We start from the raw sequence: 22,533 nt of genomic DNA, 5'->3' as shown, positions 1-22,533 counted from the left end.
CAGATTCAAGGAGATCTAGTCACTTGGTGACTAATCGCCTCTTCTGTTGGGCGACAATCTCCCCGAACTGCCTTCCCCCTGCATTCCATCTGCTATAATGAGAGAACACCAGCACCAATGCACTTGCAGCAATTCGATTTCCAAAGTCGCCCAAAGTTGCCTCAAGAGGAAACTCCGGGCAACTTTGGAAATTGGCTGGCGTTTTCTCATTATAGCAGGCGGAAGGCAGTTCAGGGAGATTGTCGTCCCGCAGAAGAGGCGATTAGTCGACAGGTGACAAATTCTCCCCGAATTTGCCAGTGTGCTAGCTCCCTTAGGTAAATAAATAAAGTTCCTTAATGGTTCCTTCCTTGTGGTTGATGGAGAATCAGTTATTTGGACATGTCTTATCTCCAAATCTGAAATGAGCAACCTTGGAACCTTTCACCAACTGAATTCCATAAAAAAAAGGAGCAAACGCAGTATAAAGTTATTTGATAGGAATTCATGTTTGGCATTTATGAATATGGGATCACGATGATGACTGCACTTTTTTGTACATCTCTGATGGCTTTTCTTTGGAAAACTGTGGATTGTACAAGAAGTTAATGCATTACCTCTAGCAGATGAAAGCATTTGCTGTGATGATGATAAGAAGAAGTTACTGATAATACTCTAATGTTGACCTGTAGGCACTATTTTATCATAACAAAAGTAAGCTTTCTGATCACCGTTTTTCTAAAATTACGTGTTTTTATATAAATGTATATATTGGTGGAGAAAAATCAGTTTTCATCAGAAGTAGCTTATTTGGAACTCCATTATAGTAATGACACAGCGTTGTGATTGTGTGTAAATTCTAGTCTCTTAAGTCATTTTGAGTGATTTGTTTTGATTGGACATATTAGGTAGTATCCATTAAATTGATGGTGCCGCACCATTCCTGGCAAACCTGTATAGTTTTATATAAAACATATGCTGTTACAAAAGCATATCTTTTTAGTAAGAAAACAGTCCTAAATGTGTGATAAGCAAAGGCTAGAAGTAGGTAATAAACACCTATACACGACATGGAACATTACTGACCCCATGTTCTATGACTATGGAATGACTGGGGGCAAATCACATAGAAACCAATCAGCTATTTTCTTGTATTACTCCGTAACAGATCGCTACACTAACCGCAGATTGGTTCCATCCTGTTCTTAGGATATATACTGTATGAATATAGGAAGCAAATAGATTTTTCATTTTGGATTCCATCTGGTGCTGCCTAGGTGAATAAAGCCGTAGTGAGAAGATTTGTGGCCTAAAACAACAGCTCTTTAGTGAAGTCAAGCACAAAGGACCTATTTAACAAGGCAAAGATATAGTGCAGTAGCTTCTTTCATATCGCATTCCTAGCTAGAAAGAGAAATGCGTGCTCCATCAAGAAGATCAAGTGTAATGCTTACCAGGTGCAAACACTCAACTTGGTAGGGTTCAAAGAACTCCCCAAGCCTTTAAAAAAATCCACCTATGTCTCATACTCAAAGAAGTAGAATAATAACAGCCATTATTTGTCTATAGATTACTAGACTGAGGCAAACTATCCATATTTAGTATATGGACCTCATAAGTTATGACAATGTGTATGTGTGCTCCTTTGTTTGTCTTCATATTTTACAGATACAGAGAACTGATCTCTAAATAGATGTTCAAGAAGACAATAACAAGCTTACCCCAAAATATATTAGCAGATAACATTTTAGAATTCTATTCATGAGAAAAAAAGGTAGTATGAATGTATAACACTGCTCAATAAGTCTTCTCTGTTTCACATTTTTCCCTATGAGTATCTGTATAGGTTTGAATGTATTCCTACCCAAATGCCATTTTGTGCCATGGCATTAATCCAAGGGATTTCAGGAAGTTTTATGGGTTTGATGGTGGGGAAAGCTACTTACAGCGGTGTCTATGGCATGGCAATTGCCCCTCAAGAACCAGTCCCATGGAGATCGCATTAAAGCTCCTATTGGTGGCTAACCACCATTGCAATTCAGTAACGACTGTAGGGTCACAAGTGAGTGAGTTTCTCCACAAAGAAGGTCTCCAAAGAAATGTTCTTTTTATATCTAACTCTGGCATTAGAAAAGGGCTCCAAATGACTGTCTGAAGCCCTTCAAGCTGTTGTTCCACCAATGGAAATACTTTAGCTGTGTTTCTTGAGGCAAGTAACTATAAGGTTCTTGTGCTACACACTGCTATCTGAAGATCCTTGTATGGTTAAAATCATGCATGGAACAGAACTGAATGGTCTGACAACAGAACAGAAACCAATTTTCTGGCAGTTTACAACATGAAATGGGAAAATGAACTGAAACTTTACAGTATACACAAATAATACACCTGAAACATGAAATAATGTGGGTTTGTTTTTCTCAAAATTTAATTTTAATAAAATATGGACATGTTGGCTTAATATTTCTGGCCTTTAATTGCTGAAGAGAAAACGTTAGACCCGTAAATGGTTCTTTCAATTATATCTGCTCCTGGGAGAGTTGTATTGACAGTTTTCTTTTTCCCTGTCATTTAACTATTTCCTTGACAGATAAACAATGAACCTCATATGGAGAAACATCTTTGAGGATTAAAGACCTTAAGTGCAAAGGAATAGAAGATTCAGAGCACGGGACGCTGTTACGGCTCAAGCAGACAACTTGGAAACATGCAAGTAAAGATTTGTGGACAAACAATATTATGAGCTTGCTCATAACCACCTGCATTTTTCAAAGGTGGAAAACCATCAAACATACTGTAGCTCTTATGTGAACTCATATTCCATGGAGCTAGAACTGATAAAGTGAATACCAAGCAGTACAGGGTCACACAAGGGGAGGGAAGTCAGAAGAAACTACAAGAGGTTCTTAGATACAGATCTAATGTCTAATGAAATCCATTATGTGAGCCTATTTTGCTGTTTTTCTAGAGCAGGGATCCCCAACCTTTAGAAACCTTGAGCAACATTCAGAAGTAAAAGGAGTTGGGGAGCAACACAAGTGTGAAAAATATTCCTGGGTGCCAAATAAGGGCTGTGATTGTCCATTTAATAACCCCTATGTGGATTGTCAACCTACATTGAGGCTCTGTATGGCAGTGCACCTGGTTTTTATACAACCAAAACTTGCCCAAGCCTGGAATTCAAAAATAAGCACCTGCTTTGAGGCCATTGGGAGCAACATCATCAACTTTAGAGCTGTCATGATGCTTACATTCAGACTACATAGTGCTATGTTGGCACTCTACAGGGGTTATGTAACAAAAGGCACTAAGTTTGCCCAGGAGCAGTAATCCTTAGCAACCAATAGAAAGGTAGAATTTACTGGTGGCTTTTTTAAAAGCAAAGATTTTATTGGTTGCCATGGGTTGCTGATCCTGGGAAATCTTAGTTCCTTTTATTGCACATGGGGGTATGGCTGTGAGCAAAGTATCTCAAGCTGTGTAGTCATGCTCACTTGTGAGGATTCATTGCAAATCTGGTGAGGCTCCATTCACTTGCTAGTCGTAAATGGCAGTAGTTGAGTAGTATATTTAGATGCAAAATTATTGCATTCCAGTTACTTGTGGTAAAAGTTTCTTTTTTTCTTCTGCCGAGATTGGCTTGGTATGTAGAGAAGCACATACAATCTATAGGTTATTATTGTCTCTGAAGGTAAGGAGTCCAACCCAAGATCATAGGGAACTGATTATTATATTGTGTAGGTCAATTATACCATAATACTGGCAAGGGGAAATTTTGTATATGTGAATTTTGTGGTCACAACCTCATTGCACCCTGCTTAATGTTTTTAAAAAATAGTGGTGAGCACAACTTTCCCTTGTTTGGTATAACACAGAAGCTACAAACCTTTAGATAAAATGATCTGTGCACATGCTTTACCCAAGAGAGGGAGAGAGAGAAATATATACAGTACATACAGTAAGCCTTATCCTTAGGGATGGGCGAATTTGACCCATTTCGTTTTGCCAAAATTCTTGTGGCTAAATTTTTTTGTGTCTTTTTTTCTTTTGACACACGACGCTATACAAGTCCATGGGCATAATTTTTTTGGCGAAACAAGGCAAAAAAATTCACCCATCCCTATCCTTTATAAAAATGTCTGTATTTGCAACCAACAGGCTAGATTCTCACTTGAAGTTCTACAGGCAATTTACTCATTGTTTCCTCTAGACAGAACCAAAAGATTTTCTTATTTTACACCGAATGCCCGTCGCTGTTGTCGACATGACTAACCCATACGTAGTTAATTCATGACATTCTTAACTTGGGCCCAGAACAAATGTTTATTTTGCTTTTGTTTGAGAGACAATTGGCACAGAGGCACAAGATACACTGAGTTGTCAGACAAAGCTGCTGGATTCACTCAGTACATTTTTGTGCAGCACATTCTGCCAAGGAGTGCTCTGTCCAGGTTCAATACCCAGAGCATTTGCTCAGCAGCCAATACTGCATGGCCTGAAAATAATTCATTGACTGCGCCTACCATCAGTATAAAAAGAAGAATTGATCCATATATCATCAGAGGCAACGGCAATACAGGTTCATTTCATTTTAAATATGTCCACCCATTACAACATCTTTGATTATTCCATATCTGCAAAATGTGCTCAGTAAAACTGAACCTGAACCTGTTCTTTGTATAGTGAAAGTTCTCTAAAGAACATACAGTAGATATTAATAATAGTGATATACGGATAAATTCGGCTGGTGCAAATTTGCAGAAACAATTTTGGACACGCGTCCAGAAAGTTGCTCACATTAAAATCGTCAACCCTATTGGTACGCCCAGTGACTTTAACGTCGGTGTCAAAATTGATGCCAGTGTCTTTTCTGACGATCGTCTAAAATTGATGCCGGTGTCAATTTTTGATTTTCACAAATTTTTGCGGTAGGAAATTCACAAACTTTTCAGTGAAGCAACATGGGAGAATTTTGCCTATCACTAATTAATAAAAAGAAGCAACTGGAAGGAATGCTGACTTTCTTGTCAAGTTTCTAGATGGTCAATATGGTCTTAATAAAACTTGAGTTTAAGTAATTGGGTCTTGTTATGTCAAAGTGCACACAGATATCCAAAAGTTTGTCCATTCAGTGAAATGAATTGAGCACACTAAGAAGTTTGTAATCCAAGTCACAATTAATTTACTGCTCAAAGGACTTCTAAGCTGGTGGCCTGAAGCTGACTTTGTAACTGACTCAATCATCAGGAGGAAGATCTGCAATACTTACTCAGTCTTAGATATAAATAATATTTATATAAACAATGCCTTCAAAATTATATTTTGAAGAAGAAACACATCATTGGCCCTCAACATTAATTTACAGATGGATACAGACTTAGCACGTTTTATAAAGAAATAGACCATTACCAGTAGGGACCCTAATTCAAAATGCTCTGATATATTTTGGAAACTCTGCATCCATTCCTATTGCCTACATTGTCTCCAGCGGTCATCAACAGAAACTGAAACTGACAGAGTCAGATGGCGATAAGCAGTACCACAATAATGAGACATTAGATGGAGTAAGAGAACAAATACAAAGTTCCTTGTCTAATAACTATAACCAATAACTGGTCTTGTAACCACAACCAACAGCAACCAATCAAATGTTTGCTTTCAAACAGCAACCCAAAACTGAGACCTTTCAATACTTCTCAAAGTTTTAAGCGTATACAAAATAACAATAATTTTAATAAGTAGTTAGAACAGAGCTATTTCTGTCTTACCTCCCTTTGAAGAGCTTCACAGGAGGATCCTCCCATTGGTCACATTTGTTCTTGTGATTTCTTCACTATATAAAACCATCCTCACAGGATATTCACACAGCCATTAATTTCCACCCAGGATGTCCATATGAACTGACCTGTAAAGCACAAGGGATATTGTGTTTGTTAACAAGAAAAGAAATATGGTTCTGTACAAGCATGTTCTTTATAACTGGATATGTTTTGAAAACATAGGTAAGTTAGTAGGCAAGTCCCTTGAATCATCTGCATCTGAATTTAATGTTGTTGTTTTTTTTAAAGAGATTATTCGAAACAGATATAAGTGATTCAGTAAAGACAAATGTCATTTTTTTTTATTTTCCATTTTTTTATTGATGACACGTAGGTTTTGCATTATACAATATTCCAAGAGAAAGAAAAAATAAAGGGAAGTAAATAGTGATGAGGGATTTTTTTGCCAGGGTTCTAGCTATCCTAAGTCTGACTCTGAAGTGAGCTAACAAAAGGTAACCCTTGCTCATACTAGTCTTTCAACATAGGATCCTTGTTGTGTTGCTTAGATCATGGTCCTTACGTCTTCTGTTGATGTTTTGATATAGTCAGGCTCCCAGCACCATCCAAACATCCTAAACCTACTAACTCACCACCTGAAATTAAAACACCTTCTTCTACCCCATACATCTGCAGAGGTCAATATAGGTCTATACCTAAAAGTAAAATAAGAACTACATTCTAACTCCCCTAAGCTTAGGTGGGAAAATGCTCCTCATACTTTGTTTCCATAGGATGTTGTGAAAACCTGATACAAATCTCTTCAATCCTTACAAACTCTGTATGCTAATAGAATTTCTGATCTTCCCAGCAATTTAGTAAATAAATGTATGTCTAGCATTTGATGCTATAAATTAATGTCTGGGACAAAAGGTTCAGTTTTTTGGCTCAGGACTGTGCTTTGTGGGCTTGGCATTTACTTGAAATAACTGTTATCACCTCTCACTGGCAATTCATCACTCATTGAGCTTTAGCACTGGGAACCAAACAGGCATAGTCTTTAAACCCTTTACATGGATTTATGTTACTAGCATGTAAAGGGTTTCCCCTTTTAATACTACTGAGATGAAACCATCAGCTTGTTAGACATGGTGCAAAAGGCCAAGCGGATGAAGCTGTGGATGGTTAAGCATAACCAAATAATGTCACTATGGCTTTGATAAATGACTCAAATATAAATGCAATCCAATGCAGTTATTCTTTGCGATATACTCTAACCTTTCCCAAATGCATACTGTCGTTACCTCCACTATGCTACTTTCCAAATACCGGCCCAGATTAAATTCATTGAGGAAAAGGTTTATAACATGAAAAGTCAAGACAAGATTCAATTTGCGATGCAATTGAATTCAGAAAAATTGGTTTATCACATGAAAAAGTTATTGAATTTCTATGGGGGAAAAAATGGAACTGATTTTGGAGAAAGTTTTTTTCTCCTTGAATCTCGTCCATGAGTTTTCATGTGATAAACCATGCACTAACTTCATTTTGAATATGGTCCATTATTTCAAGCAGGTAACATTGATTAGTCTCATTGTACAATTTATATTGACTCTCATATAAGACAGAACAGACATGTCCATTTTCTGACCTTTTCGGCTGCTGTCAATAACAATTCCCAGGATCTTCTCCTGTAAAAGTTGGGATTGACCTCAGTGAAATGTAAAAAGTCATCAGTTCCCAAAGTTTTTCATTTAATATATGCAGTGTCTCAATAGAGACATTAGCCACAGCCTTGGCATGTCATTTTTTACTTTCCTCTATTTACTTATATAGCTTACTGTATAACAGAACAATTATTCTCTCTGTATTTGTACTGATACAAATGATACGGATGTTAAGGTTAATGTGTCTGGGGAATATAGCTTCACTTTATGTATGCAATGGGCAGTTGCCAACATTACTTTCCTGAAGATTACTCCAAACATTAATGTTTATTGAAAAATTTAAGTAGATATTTTATCTGAAAGTGACGTCATGACTGAATAGATGTTTCTCTAAAAATGATGTAACAATAGGAAACCTTCCAGTAATGATTCCAAGTGATTTAATGGAAAGAAATTGTATTATTGTGGTATATTTGCATTCTGAATGTGTCATGCAATCCCACACCAAGAGGGGTGAATGGACTACAGCCTAGGCTGCTCTTCTGCGTATTTCAGGCACCTTTGGGCTTGGGCCTGGCCCCTCAGCTATTCAGGTGTCACCATCTTACTTCATGAAAATCCAAAGACTTCTTCTGTGGAAAACCTCAAAGTGTATTTTGTAGTCAGACAGGTGGTTCCAAAACTACCCTAAATACCCTAATTAATTAACATCAAAAACAGGCAGATGTCAAAACCTGGAGGTCAATACTAGCGACAATACCAGGACAGGGCAGAAATCAGAAGTTAGAAAACAGAGCACCCAGGTTCAAGTGGCCTTGACCTAAAACTGGCAGTGAATGAACTGGGGGTTTTATATATATATATATATATATATATATATATATATATATATATATATATATATATATATATATATATATATATATATATAGATATAGATATATATAGATATAGATATATATAGATATATATATATATAGATATAGATATAGATATAGAAACTGGAAACTCAGAGAAGTTGTAGCTAGATAAATAACAGCTGAACAGACTATGTCTATCCAAAAAAAATCAAGTATAAAACAATTTTACCAGGTATTTTGGATTAATAGCTTAATACTAGGCTTCTAATGTACAAGAGCGTGGTGGTATACCAACAGAGGTGCAGGCCCGGATTTGTGGAAATTTAGGGAGGTGGCATGCCACCCAACAACACCCCCATTTGGTCCTGAAGCAGGGGATTTGCAGGAGATACAATCATTTTTCAAATTTACTGCGCACCAATACCCAGTACTCTGAACCCGATTCTGAAAATGTGTGCACAAAGGTAGGGGAAGGGAGAGCCTGAATCCAGCCCTGCAGAGGAGCTATGACTCCGTATTTCTCTGGTGTTCTTGTCTTGTAGAGTATATGTACTCAAGGGAACATGGTAGAGTATTGTTTAATTTATAGAGCTACTGCCTAAGTGAGAATTTTTGATCCCTGGGCAACATCTTTATTCTCTGTTAAAAAAAACTATCATTCCCTTCATAAATTAGAATTCTGGAGTATGGCAATACCAAGGATAATCTTCTAACAGATTATTGACCAACACTCATCAAAACGCCTTGAATCTGAATCAATAAGAGACATATGTCAATTATTTTCAATCTGAATTATTCTGTCCAGTCTTTCTCTCTCTCCTCTGGTAAAGTTAATGGAATGAGATGTTAAAAATGTACCTTTGTCTGTGCCTTAGGCAAATTCTCTCTCCAGGAGGACATTCGCTGTACTGTACTATCAGCTCTTCACTAATGCTGTCAAAATGATGGTAGTTGCTCTCTGTGTTTTAGATATTGCCTATTAATTATAGTGTTTTCAGGTACATTTAGTACTAAGTGTGCCAGACTGGCTTCTAAGAACCAGCACAATACAATTCATTCTCATAAGCACAAGTGTTAATGTTTTTGAAAACCTTCACATTTTCCTAATCTTGTCTGATGGAAATATGGTGAGGGTGTAAGATAACTTTACATTTATGAAGATGCTTTTTTCAAATTCCTTCCTGCCAATGAGGACATGTTTCTTTCTCCCATTATCTTTTTTAGATTGAGTCAGGCAATTAGGTCATTTCAGCCATCTAAAAATGTTTGGCCAAGCACTGTGCCTCCAAGACTGGTACTCCTGTGATTAGCTAGGTCAAAGGATGTAAAGAGGAGGCTTTTTCTATGGTTCTTCTTCAGTCCTGTTGTTCTAGTCTTTATGCATTTAAATGCAATATTTACTTATTTAAATTATATGCCTTCTCCATTGTCTATATTAAACTCATATAAGCAGCTACTTATATAATGATGAGTTAAGGTTTTAGCATCTTTCAAGTTACAAAATAATATCCAAATGATCAGACTTTGTGCATCACACTGGGCTACCTTGTAGGTAAGGTGTTAATTCCTACTGGAATCAACAGTGATATATCTGTAGAGGACAGAGCTTGTGCCTTTCCTCACAGGGAGTTCTCTCCAGTCTGAATCCTCTCAAGCTACCTCACACTTGTAGACATGGAGCCCTGGGGAACGTTGGCAAGCACAGGAGGAAGTGTGTCACTGTGTCTCATAAGTGGAAAGCTTCATATTTCTCAAAGTAAATAAAATCATGATGGAGAAAAGAAATATTAATACTGTAGACTTAGACATAACTAAGCCCCTGACATTTATTTTAAGTGTCCACAGTTCCATTAAAATAAAGGATTAATATAACACTAGAATGGTGGAGTTGCCAATAGCAAGAGGGTGACTGTATAGAATACTTTTATTTACCATCACTTTCTCTTCCAACCAACTGCTGGTATGAAAAGCATGTTTCTTAAGAGAGGTAAAGTGCTGTGTGTATAAATGAGCCTCTCCCTTTCCCTGCCAGTGTCTCAGGTTTAAAATAAAGAAGGAACCAAAAAAGGTAGTCTAAACTGAAGTGCTTTCAATTTCATTGTTCTGCACCATAAGGTGCAACAGCTCTTTAAATACGAGGCAACCTGATCTAGGCACATGTTGTCGAGCTACCCCAGAACAATTTCTAAGGCACACAGCCATACTTTTTTGCCAATGAATTGAATGGTGTACTCAAAGGGCTTCATTAAAATCAATTCCTTTTGGACATATGGTGACCACATTTCTGGGTAAAAGTCATTGGCTCCTCTGTTGGAAGATAAATGCCCCGGACTGTACGCAGCAAATTTTACAAAGCTGGTTAAACAGGGGATGTTTATGCCATATATTGATTGAATACTGAAAAATCTTTTTCCTATATATTAGGGGGCCGATTCACTAACTTCGAGTGAAGGATTCGAAGTAAAAAAACTTCGAATTTCGAAGTGTTTTTTGGGCTACTTCGACCATCGAATGGGCTACTACGACCTTCGACTACGACTTCGAATCGAACTATTCGAAGTAAAAAATCGTTCGACTATTCAACCATTCGATAGTCGAAGTACTGTCTCTTTAAGAAAAAACTTCGACCCCCTAGTTCGCCATCTAAAAGCTACCGAACTCAATGTTAGCCTATGGGGAAGGTCCCCATAGGCTTTCCTAAGTTTTTTTGATCGAAGAATATTCCTTCGATCGTTGGATTAAAATCCTTCGAATCGCTCGATTTGAAGGATTTTATCGTTCGATCGAAGGAATAATCCTTCAATCGTTCGATCGCACTATTTGTGCTAAAATCCTTCGACTTCGATATTCGAAGTCGAAGGATTTTAATTCCCAGTCGAATATCGAGGGTTAATTAACCCTCGATATTCGACCCTTTGTGAATCGGCCCCTAGATGTCAGGGAAAAGGGAGCTTCCTTTATGGAGAAAACACTCATAGATACACAAATGCACGGCAAATGTAAACTTTCCAGCAGAAGTTATATGATGCTTTCATCCTTTAAACCAAATATATTCATCTGCAGAGACAAACCATGTGAGTAATATAACCAACGCCAGCTGTATATCGTGAACAAGGAGAACACATGTCCGTGCATATTAAACTATTCAGTTTGACTTAAGAGACACATTTCTTGTGTAACCTCTGACTCATTCAAGTTCCTCCTAAAGTAAAATAGCCTATTAGCACAGTTGTTAAGTGAACAACTTTCATTAAGGCTGGAACAATCCCATTAATAAACACAGCACATAAGCAACTGATTTTTTAGGCAGAATATGTTTGCTAAGAATCCTTGAAAATATGCAATGGGAATTGTTAATAATATTGATGCTTCTTATCATACTCAGAGCATCTTTTTCTTCTTTCCAGTTAATGAGGGAACTGAAAAGATTTTTTTAAGATATCATTTTTTTGACAGCAAGGGGCACATTTACTAAGCTCGAGTGAAGGATTCGAAGTAAAAAAACTTCGAATTTCAAAGGTTTTTTTTTGGGTACTTCGACCATCGAATAGGCTACTTCAACCTACGACTTTGAATCGAACGATTCGAACTAAAAATCGCTCGACTATTCGACCATTCGATAGTTAAAGTACTGTAAAAAAAAGTAGTAAAGTCTCTGTAAAAAAAACTTTGACTACCTTTGGCACTTTAAACCTACCAAGCTACAATGTTAGACTATGGGGACCTTCCCCATAAACTTTCTAAGCTTTTTTTGATCGAAGGAAAATCCTTTGATCGATGGATTCAAATCCTTCGAATCGTTCGATTCGAAGGATTTAATCGTTCGATCAAACGATTTTTCCTTCAATCGTTCAAACAAAGTATTTGCGGTAAATCCTTTGACTTCGATATTCGAAGACGAAAGATTTTACTTTGATGGTCGAATATCGAGGGTTAATTAACCCTCAATATTCGACCCTTAGTAAATGTGCCCCCAAATGTTCCGACTCAACAAGTCAACAGCTGAGCTCTGGAATTACTGCTACCAATTCCAATCCAATATGATGGTCGAATTTCGAAGCTTTTTCTACTTCGAAATTCGACCCTTGATAAATCTGCCCCTTAGTAAGTCACAGGGGCCCGAGATGTACATTAGTATTATGTACCTTATGAATATTACCAAAAGTGCACATTTCAGATAAGTGGCTTATGCAAAGAAGCAGCTCTGGCAGAAAACATGATCTCACTCATCACAGGGGCAAATTCACTAAAGGACGAAGCGCCTAACGCTAGCGTTAATTCGCCAATTCACTAAAGGACGCTGGCGTAACTTCGCATTTTCGTTAATTCGCCGATTCACTAAAGGACGCTGGCGTAACTTTGCAACCTTACGCTTCCCCTGAGCGCGACTTCGGATTTTAGTGAATTTGCGTAGCACTGGCGAAAATACGCCTGTCGAAGTGCAGCGAAGCGGACACTGGCGCAACTACGAATCTTAGTGAATTTGCCCCACAAAGTTCAATATTCCATTGATCACCCAGGGGCCATTTTTAATGACAATGTAGTGTTCTTAATGTTCAAAAGGTGTTAACTTTCCACTTTACTCCCTAACCAGCTGTCAAAACATCAGCAAACTGGGAATGTAACAATGACAAAACTGCTATGAATTAAGCATTGTACAATGAACAGCAACAAAAGTTCCCATTTCAGAAATGTGTTCTATGTAGTGAACTATAGCGTGACAGAGACTATGAAATCGGAGTTTGGTTCAGGAAGTCTTAATATAATATTTAGGTATACCTTTTGCTATAAAGTAAATTTAAATGCAGGGTATACTTACTTATACTATTGTTTAACATAAGCTATATTAATAAGACTTAATATTCTGTTAAATAAAACATTTTCTCAAATTCTTAAATTACATTTTTGGTATGTTTTCCCCTTTCTACCTCACTCACATTCCCCGCAAAAGTTTTGGTTAAATTGAGATGAGCTCTGTGTAAACAAACCCCTCTCCCCATCTTAAAATAGGGTTGATTTGCAAATGCATGCTAAAATATTGCATGCAAATGTGCTACAAATCATTTTTTTCATGCTGCCCATCAACATTAACCTCAGTATGTTGTGTTGCTGGACATCAGGATAATATAGAGTGAACCACAACTGTTATTGTTTCAATCTAGAAGCTCAACAAGTTGGATCTCAGGGAGCAAGAAGTTGGACTAGCACCTTGCCTTGTCACTGGCAAATGAGTCTTTGATTAGTGATTGAATTTGGTCCAAGACTTTTCTGAAATGAGTTTGTAAATTAACCTCATTAGTTAAATGTATCAGTTTCTTTCGTGCTCTCAATGACAGATTAGAGGTAGCTTAAGAACATTATTTGGTGTGGTGGGGATGAATGTCATTTATGGGTGGGGTTGAAAAATATTAGATATAACAGCATATTTCCTGTCTACACCTATTGACTTCAATGCATTACACCAATTTTTCACAGTTTCGCAATTTTTTTTCGCAGTTTCATGAACCTGGTTGAACCTAAATCCTGTTCCTAATATTATGATTCTTGAATTTTGTCTTTTTAACAGTTATGGTTAAACTTTGACTATTTTCTAGACGTGTTTGACCTCTACCATCCTTGACTTCTAGGGACAGATTTACAAAGGGTCGAATATCGAGGGTTAATTAACCCTCGATATTCGACTGGCGAATGTAAATCCTTCGACTTCGAATATGGAAGTCGAAGGATTTACCGCAAATAGTTCGATCAAATGATCGAACGAAAAATAGTTTAATCCATCGATCGAGCGATTTTTCTTAGACCAAAAAAACATTAGAAAGCCTATGGGGACTTTCCCCATAGGCTAACATTGCACTTCGGTAGGTTTTAGGTGGCGAAGTAGAGGGTCGAAGTTTTTTTAAAGAGAAAGTACTTAGACTATCGAATGGTCGAATAAACAAACGATTTTTAGTTCGAATCAAAGTCAAAGTCGTAGTCGAAGGTCAAAGTAGCCAAAAAAACATTCGAAATTCTAAGTTTTTTTTATTCTATTCCTTCATTCGAGCTAAGTAAATGGGCCCCTAATCCTTCTAAATGTACCTCCAAAACCTGTATCGGAGAGACCTTAGATAACAAGAGGAATTCATGTTTATTGAAATGAGCAGAAAACACATCTTCCCAAAACTACGTACACCAACATCTGGACGACTCATTTGAGGCATTGAATCATAATCTTAACATGGAAACCGTAATCCACCACCAAATATCATTCTATCAGGGATAGAATGCCAAACAATAACGTTAAACATTGATCTATTTTAGTCATAATGAAAAAAAAATTTCGAACTGCAATTTGAATGGATTTTTCGGATTACACATACTTCCAAGATTTAAAGCAATAACAAATGTAGCCGTCACGTGGAAACTCTTCTGAAACTCTTTTAGCTACTGTCTAGTCTATAATTCTTTGCTCATATAGATGGAAAGAGCTGTTTGTTTTTTGCTGAGTAAAGAACTTAAAATTACAATGCTTCTGTGTTGCAAAAAAATCTAAAGCTCAGACATTACTGTTTGAGAAAAACGACTCATGAAGAGTAGTGTGCATTTATTCACCAGGCAGTCAGCAGAAAATGAACATGTATTGACCACTGAGCGGAATAATAGCTTTGTTGACAATCTAAGAAGTGCACCAAGTCCACTAAGAGGACTGAGCGGGTGGACTAAAATGGGAAGAGACCAAAATTTAGCCCCTTCGTTGGCTTAATTTCAATATAGTGAAGGTAAATATTTTTTTTCCATCTTGGCCCGATACATATATAAACATACATATATAAAGCAAATAATTAAGTGCAAACCTTATTCAGATGGTATTTATGCATCTTTTTACATACGACCAACTGAATGAACTCATCTCAAAAGGTATGTACAGTATCACAATATCCTTGGGCTTAAAGTGCAGTAGATTAAATAAACTTTGATCCCATCAGAAATTGGGTTTCTCTTTTTTTTTTTTTAAATGTGATATTTCAATTTTAATAGAACAATAGAGCAATAGGGTAGTTCCAAATATTACAAGCTAAAGTATAGGATAGGAAGAGACTGACTTTCGATTGTCCAACTTTGTTTTTTTTTGTTAATTGAGCAAGGAGGGTTAAGACTGTTCTCTAGTAGGATTGTTCTCTCAGGTGAATTTTCGCAGGCGATTTGCAAATTTGTTCGCTGGCTGCGAATCGCGTAAATTCGCCGCAAATTCGCACCTGGCAAATAAATTCACCCATCACTATTCTCTAGTGTTGAGGACATGAATTAATAGGATTCGTGTTGTGAAGATGGCACCCATGGGGTCAAGGGAGTCTTCTAGTTCTTAGAAGTTATATTTCAGACCTATGCTTAGTTATCCATTTTACTGGTGGTGCAATCTGTCTAACATGTTCATAAAATTAGGGTGGCATTTTATAGAGTATGTATGGTGACCAATGCCACACATCATTAACTAGTACAGGTATGGGACCTGTTATCCAGAATAAGTAATGAGTGAATCTGTCTCGTTTCACTTCCCTGAAAATTTTGCGAAACTGCAAAAACATCCAAAATACACCAAAAGAATTCAGGGTGTTGAAGTCGAGTTTCAAATTGAAAAAACTTCGAAATTTGAATTCAAAAAGACCAACTGAAATTAAGTCAAAGGTTTTTTTTGGTTGAATAGGTCAGTTTAGGCTAAAACAGCATTTTGGCAGGTTTAGATGGCGAATGGTCGAAGTCGAATTTGAACATGCTAAATTTTGATATTCTAATTTTTTTAATATTCTTCAAATTCTAATCGAATTTGGACTATTCCCTAGTTGAAGTACACAACAAATTCACCTCGACCTCGATAAATCTGCCCCCAAATGTTAATGGGCATCTTTCTTGTGGCAACTTTTTTGTCTCTGTGAAAATTTTGTCTCTGCAACGTTTTTGTCATGGTGAATTTTTACTGCAGTTTTGCAGTTGGTGAATTGCGGAATTTTGTAGCAAATCCATGCCTGGCAAAGAAATGTACTTACTGCTAAGTGATTTATTTTCAAAAGAAGTTTCGGGCTACTCGCCCTTTATCAAGTGTAAGACATACATTGTAGTTACAACCTTTTAAAGGTATAAACAGGAAGTGAGGTCACACAGGGTAGTTGTTGATTATCTTAATGGGGTACAGATAATTACCATATCACCCTATCACACTAAATGGGCAGTTCCAATTGTGAACTCTTGGGACTTTTGAAACTATTTTGAAAAATTATTTTCAAATGAACGTTTTTGTACTTTCTAAATGTTTTGACACCATGGACTAAATACATTGCACTTAACCTTTTATACGAGATCTTGGTGATATGGTAATTATCTGTACCCCATTAAGATAATCAACACCTATCCTGTGTGACCTCACTTCCTGTTTATACCTTTAAAAGTTTGTAACTACAATGTATGTCTTACACTTGATAAAGGGCGAGTAGCCCGAAACTTCTTTTGAAAATAAATCACTTAGCAGTAAATTCTGCTCTGAGTGCTTTCTCTCAGTTCCTTTGATTTAATTCGATAACCGTCTTAAACCTGGAGCGGGGGTGCCTTAATGAGATTGAGAGCTCAAACTGACTCCAATACCCAGTCATCCCTACGTGGCTCAAAAAAATTTACTCATCACTATCTAGAATGCCTGGGACCCTTGGTTTTCTGGATAAAGGGTCTTTCTATCATTTGGATATCCATACCTTAAGTCTACTAAAAAAACATTTAAGTGTTATTTAAACCCAATAGGATTGTTTTGCCCCCAGTAAGGATTAAATATGTCTTATTTGGGATCAAATACAAGGTACTGTTTTCTTATTACAGGAATTCATTTTTAAATCTCAAATATTTAATGAAAATTGAGTGTATAAGAGATGGCCTTCCTGTAATTTGCAGCTTTCTGGACATTAGGTTTCCAGATAATGAATCCCATACCTGTACCACCAATCAACATATACAAGTATGAAGCATAAATTCTATACCCATGACAAGTAACCCGGAAGTTTGTAAATGAGGTTTGGTTATGGTAAGTTTCTACTTAACCTACCTGTCTGTTATAGAAATGGGGAGATGGTGCAAAATGTGAATTAGAGTGTAAGCACTGCCAAAGTATATTATAGTTCAGTAGCAAAGGTGAATAATGAAAAAGGAGAATAAATCACAGTTCACCCCAGTCCATGGCTGCATATATCTAAAGCAAAACCAAAATGGGAGTTTGTTTAAAAAAAAAAAAAATAGGTAAGAATACAAAAGCATTTGTTGGAACATGAGAGACAAGAGCCTAATGCTTTTTCTGCCTACTGGGGCACTTGCTACCTAAGTAAGTGCCCCAGTAGGCATGGAACGCATTAGGCTCTTGAGATTTTTGTTGGTTTTTTGAAAAAAACTTACATGTTGGTTTTGCTCAGTTACAGTTACAGTCAGCACTCATAATGGTGTCATGATGAATAGCTGCAATAATATATACACTGTTGATCTCTTAATGGAGCTATAAACAGCAAACTCTGATTAGACCTCTAGAATATCTGGGCTGGTCCAACCTAAATTCCCCACTACGATATGCATTTTTTGTAATACAACCTGTCCGTTTAACCACATTACTTCCTTAGCTTTACATAACGAGACTCGAGAGAAAATGTGGATCTCTTTCCAGCAACATCTTTATCATGTGGGAGCTGGGAATCATGACCCTGATGGGAGTATATCCCTTTTCTCTCTGAGTGTAATGATGGGTACATTTTTAAATTTAAAAGTGATCACATTGGCAATGATGTGGTAAGTCAGGCACAAGGAGGGAGAAATCACACACATAATTTTCCTCCAGACTCTGCAGAGAGGAGAGGCTGTCTGGAAGCTAACAGATCACTGTGTTACATTTAATGTTCTTTAGCAGAGGCAACACTCGGGTAATTTAGTTTTAGACTTATCGATTTGTATTTATCTATAGAACACAGGACGTAATCACCTGACAAACATAAAAAAATGCCATTTATACCTAACAACAGAATCTGATGTCTGATTCATTTGACTGGTGCTGTAAAATAGACAATCCCAGTTATTATACATGCATAAGAGAATGTTTCAGTAAATAAAACCAAGGCCAAAAGCCAATGTGTCAATGTGTCAATGTTAGGTAGGGGACGCTGTGGAGGTAGATTAGGGAAGGGTGAATCCTTGAGGCAGGAGCTGTATATGCCAAAGGGGACACGCCAAGGAAAGGCAGGAACAGGGTGACAAGGTTACAGTGTCAAAACAGCATGGGGAGCAGACTGGACAGGAACAAGGATGGAGTGGACGCAGGTCAGATCAGGAGACAGGAGCAGACTAGACAGGAACAAGGATGGGGCAGGCGTAGGTCAGATCAGGACAGGAGCAGACTAGACAGGAACAAGGATGGAGTGGGCATAGGTCAGATCAGGAGGCAGGAGCAGACTGGAAGGATAGGACAGGACGTTGTGTGTGTAGATCGGGAGCAGATTGAAAGGATAGAGCAGGACGGTGCAGTGTAGATTAGGAGCAGACTTGAGATCAGGAGCAGGAGAACTGAATAGTAGGAGGACTGGATACCTGGAAGACTGAATAGCGGAAAGACTGGATAGCGGGAGGACTGGATAGCAGGAAAGGAAAATATAAGGATCAGGATAGGTAGACAAGATTCAGACAGGAGAGGTAAGGTAAGTCAGGTTTGGACTGAGGAGCAGAACAAGATCCAGAATAGCAAGGAAAGCAGGACACGGTCAGGGCAAGGTTAAAGCAAGGAAAGATCAAGGTCAAAGCAGGACTGGAACCAGAGTAGGAACAGGAAAGGCAAGGTTTAAAGCAAGACTGGAGCAGAACCAGAAGGGGAAGGTAAGGAAGATCAAGGCAAGGTAAACAAGACAAGGTTCAGAGCAAAGCAGGTCAAGACGGGGAAGGGTTCAGACAAGGCAAGGCAAGACAAGGAAAGGAGGCTAGAGCAGGAACCTTTAGCTAGGGACGATGCCACACTGCTAGTATAGGAACCAATGCTCAGGCAAGGAGTTTTTGGAGGGCTGACCTTAAATTGGGCAGAGTCAGCCCTGATTGGCTGACTGCAAACAAATCAGGCTGCTGCTGGGCTAGGTCTACAGGCTGCTCACCTGGCCCAATGGTTAAAGCATCGAGCCAGAAACTCAAAGGTCAAATTAAAATGAAAGAAATCTTCCAATGGAAATCTCACCCTACCTGCGTGAATCTGACTTTGTGTTCTTCGTTCCTTAAACTAGAATCTTTAAACCCAGATTCTCTGTCACAGAACACAAGTATCTTCTCCCTCCCAATGTTTGATTCAAGTCTGATATTGTGGAGCAAAAGTACCCAATAATCACCTTATGGAAGAAAACAGAAATATGGCTGCCAATGCTGGTTAATATTGCCCACCTGAACCACATCCTTTAGAACAGAGGTCCCTGACCTTTTTTAACCCATGAGCCACATTCAAATGCAAAAAAAAATTGGGAAGCAACACAAGCATGAAACAAGTCCATGGGCATGCTAAATTATGGCTTTGATTGGACAAATGGTAGCCCCTCTGAAGACTTGCAGTCTAAAGGAGGCTCTTCTTGGCAGTACACCTGGTTTTTATGCAATTAAAACTTCCTTCCAAGCCAGAAATTCAAAAATAAGCACTTGCTTGGAAGCCACTGAGATCAACATTCAAGGATATACAAGGACACATTTCTCTACTTCACAAAACCTTTACCCATGTGTAGAAACCTTGTACAGTAATCCAAAAATTCTGGAGAAATGTAATGGACATTTATTCAAAACGCTTCAACTTAGACCCTATAGCTGCCCTATGGAAAAGCCCATAAGTCCCTTGACACCTGCTACCACCCTCTAAATATAATAATAGGTGGCAAGAAAACCCATGGCACTTATCATTGTAACATAGTAACATAGTTAGTTAGGTTGAAAAAACACACACGTCCATCAATTTCTTTGAACTCTATTTTAACCCACCTAACTGCTAGTTGATCCAGAGGAAGGCAAAAAAAACCCCATCTGAAGGCTCTCTGATTTGCCTCAGAGGGAGAAAAAATTCCTTCCTTACTCCAAAATGGCAATGGGACTAGTCCTTGGATCAACTTGTACTATGAGCTATCTTCCATAACCCTGTACAAAATACCTTCCGAATATTTAGGCAGAACCTCTTTTCTTCTAATCGGAATGGGTGACCTTGTGTCTAGCTGGAAAGAACTACTGATAAATAAAGCATTAGAGAGATTATTATACGTTTCCCCTTTTATATATATATATATATATATATATATATATATATATATATATATATATATATATATATATTTATACATAATTATCATATCACCCCTTAAGCGCCTCAACCTGAACATCCCCAACTAGGGCAGTCTTTCCTCATGCCCTTCTCTGTACCCTCTCTAATTCAATAATGTCATGTTTGAGCACTGGAGGCCAAAACTGTATGGCATAATGTAGATGGGGCCTTACTAGTGCTGCATAAAGTGGAAGAATGACCCTCTCCTCCCGTGAATCTATGCCCCTTCTAATACAGCTCAAGACTTTATCAGTACAGTGTGTTTGTGTAAGGTAAAGTCTAGTGGGCAGCGGGGTCCACCGCCGCGTCCTCTGCGCTGCTCCATCCTCTCCGGTGCCGGCTCCCTCTAAGGCGCGCACCACGCGCACGTCTGTTTCTTAAAGGTGCAGTGACGCTGGCGTGTGACGTCAGTGCGGAATGGCGCCAAACTCAAACAGTTTAAAAGGGGAAAAGGGGTTTAGGATTGCCCGTTGTTAGGTTCTATTTAGAAGTTACCGGGTGTTAATTCTTTGTGAATCTTGACTGATCTATTGTGTTTTGACCCTTGCCTGCCTGAATTACTACTCTGATCTCTCCAATCCTGATTCTGCCTGTCTGTGACTATTCTGACCTCTCCAATCCGACCTTTGCCTGTCCATAGACTATTCTACGCTCTCTATCCTGATTCCGGTCTGTCTGACCATTCTATCTGCTTGTGCTGGCCCGGCCTGCCTGTTCCTGGTGGTGTTCTTCCTTCCAGTATCCTGGTGAGACGATCGTGCCCCTTTGCTAGTCCAGAACAGTTTAGCTTAGCTCCTCTCTCAATTAAGACCTGGCGGCATCCAATTAGCGGAGGGCTCCTCCCGAGGTGAAAGACGGCGGTTAAAGGCAGAAGTGAGAGCCGAGACCAGGGAGCTTAGCTTGGGTTCTGGAAATAGGGTGCCGAACGTGACAGTTTGGGTGTGAGTGGTGGTGATCAAAATGCTACATATACCATAGCCTTTAGTGCCACTGAAGTACAAAATTACATATTCTTCTTCCACAATATTTTTTAAAAGTTAAAGCCTTTTCTATGCTGAATAATGCAGTGTGCAAGAAGAAAAACTTTGTATTCCAAAAAGCAGAACAGTGATCCCCAACCAGTGGCTCATGAGCAACATGTTGCTCACCAACCCCTTGGATGTTGCTCCCAGTGGCCTCAAAAAGGTTCTTATTTTTCAATTCCTGGCTTGGAGACAATTTTAATTGCATAAAAAAAATTTTATACCCAAACTGAGCCTCCTATAGGCTGCCAATCTACAAAGGACTGCCAAAAAGCCAATCATATCCTTTATCCGGCACCTGCACGAATTTTATGCACACTTATATTGCTCCTCAACTCCTTTTACATTTGGCTCATGGGTAAAAAATGTTTGCCTTACAGCTACGATAACTCCCTTCACAGATACATCAGAGTCAAATTATTACAGGAAAAAAAAGTAAGAGCAAACTAAAGAAAAAAATTAATGGAGCCATAATATACAACACACAGCACCTTATGATAACAGCCTGTGGACATCTTAACATAACTAGAGGTTTAAATTAGGGCTTTGGACATATTTCATATTCATGAGTTTGTAGATTAATAAAGATGTAGAATTATTATACTCAAAATATAATTACAGAGCCTGAGGTCCCAAATGGCATTCCAGTAAAAAATTTAACTTTTGTCCTCAAAATGTTAAATTTGGAGAGAAATAATGAAAGTATTTTTTAATGCTTACAAATATTAAAGAAAAAGGTTAGTATAAATGATGTTATTAACAAATCCAAAAGAACTGGAAGTAGACAAAGGTGTACTTGTGCCCATAAAAGTGCCTGACTCAAGGAGATTATGCCCATTGTATCACTGCCTCTCAGTTTACCCTCAGCTGAAACCAGGGGTAGACAGAAGAGTCCTATGCTTACAGTGCAAC

The 22,533-nt window shown here is 38.1% G+C and overlaps 1 protein-coding gene across 2 annotated transcripts in view; it reads right to left on the bottom strand.

The window, feature by feature from the left end:
- The window catches only part of lrrc4c.S (leucine rich repeat containing 4C S homeolog), a 496,732-nt gene that overhangs the window by 199,224 nt on the left and 274,975 nt on the right, over positions 1–22,533 (bottom strand). For both annotated transcript variants that reach the window (XM_041560990.1, XM_041560991.1), the window contains one exon: positions 5,748–5,884. The gene's annotated coding sequence lies outside the window, so the exon portion shown is untranslated. The remainder of the gene's footprint in view (positions 1–5,747; positions 5,885–22,533) is intronic.

This window comes from Xenopus laevis, chromosome 4S (genome assembly GCF_017654675.1).
Source record: "Xenopus laevis strain J_2021 chromosome 4S, Xenopus_laevis_v10.1, whole genome shotgun sequence".
Taxonomy (NCBI): Eukaryota; Metazoa; Chordata; class Amphibia; order Anura; family Pipidae; genus Xenopus; species Xenopus laevis.
This window is presented reverse-complemented; position numbering and strand designations above follow the sequence as displayed.